We start from the raw sequence: 941 nt of genomic DNA on the forward strand, positions 1-941 counted from the left end.
AAACACAGACCTAATTTCTGGTGTTTAGGTGAATATTTGAGTTTTTTTATTCATGTGTCTTTATTTTTTGAGTGTATTTCTTAATGAACCACTGCTGTACGTTGTATTGAACTATCCAGACTTTGTAAATTGATATTACTGTAAATTGTGTCATTTAACTAAGCAGCTTTAAACTGTTGGCCAATCAAACCTTCTGTTGGCTTATTTATGACAATATCGCCACCTTGTGTTCGTTTACCGCAAGGACCACAGTTAATCCCAGGTTATTGATCTGCAATCATTTAAAAAAAGAATAGAATCTTATTTCTTTTACCTCAGTCATGAAATCCAATGTAATTATATAATTTATTCAATTTAAAACAAACTGGAAAAAGATTTCTGTCAAATGACATAAAAGTGAACATTCACATGTTAATTTTATTTAACTAATCTGAATGTAAAGTTACATTCGTAATGGAAACGTAGTTTTTGTGGGCTTTTTTTTGCAGTCATTCAAAATATATATACATCAAAAGCAATTATTTAAAAATGAGTTTTATTTGAACATGATTGCTTGTGTGTCCAGTTCCTATCCGTCACTATTTACATTGAATTGGAAGTTTGTAATGAAAAAATCAGCGAGTGAGTCAGAAAAACAAACATTAAACGTGGTTTGGTTAGTTTCTGTCTGGATCCTCTGMAGTTCAGCCAAAGAGTCCTCTTCTTGCTGTGGGAGAAAATCACAACAGATTTAATTATCTGTCCCTGTCTGATGCTTTCTGTTAGTTTAATTGAGTTTATTTAGTTTCCTACGTTTCTCGGTGACCGTATACATGGCCTCCATTCCAGCTGAAATGTGGTCGGTGACGTGGCAGTGCAGCAGCCAGGTGCCGGGATGCTCAGGGCGCATCTTCACCGTCTGGACAGGGAAAGAGCAGCTTTTACTTTAAACTTTATTTCAT

At 34.7% G+C, this 941-nt stretch overlaps 1 long non-coding RNA gene across 1 annotated transcript; it reads right to left on the minus strand.

The window, feature by feature from the left end:
• Window positions 1–391: 391 nt before the first annotated feature.
• LOC108166263 (uncharacterized) lies at window positions 392–917 on the minus strand. Its single transcript, XR_001776572.1, has 2 exons — window positions 793–917; window positions 392–706 (listed from the first exon to the last, which is right to left on the minus strand). It is a non-coding gene; the product is annotated as an uncharacterized LOC108166263 (long non-coding RNA).
• Window positions 918–941: the final 24 nt, after the last annotated feature.

This window comes from Poecilia reticulata, linkage group LG4, assembly GCF_000633615.1.
Source record: "Poecilia reticulata strain Guanapo linkage group LG4, Guppy_female_1.0+MT, whole genome shotgun sequence".
In the NCBI taxonomy this organism is placed as follows: Eukaryota; Metazoa; Chordata; class Actinopteri; order Cyprinodontiformes; family Poeciliidae; genus Poecilia; species Poecilia reticulata.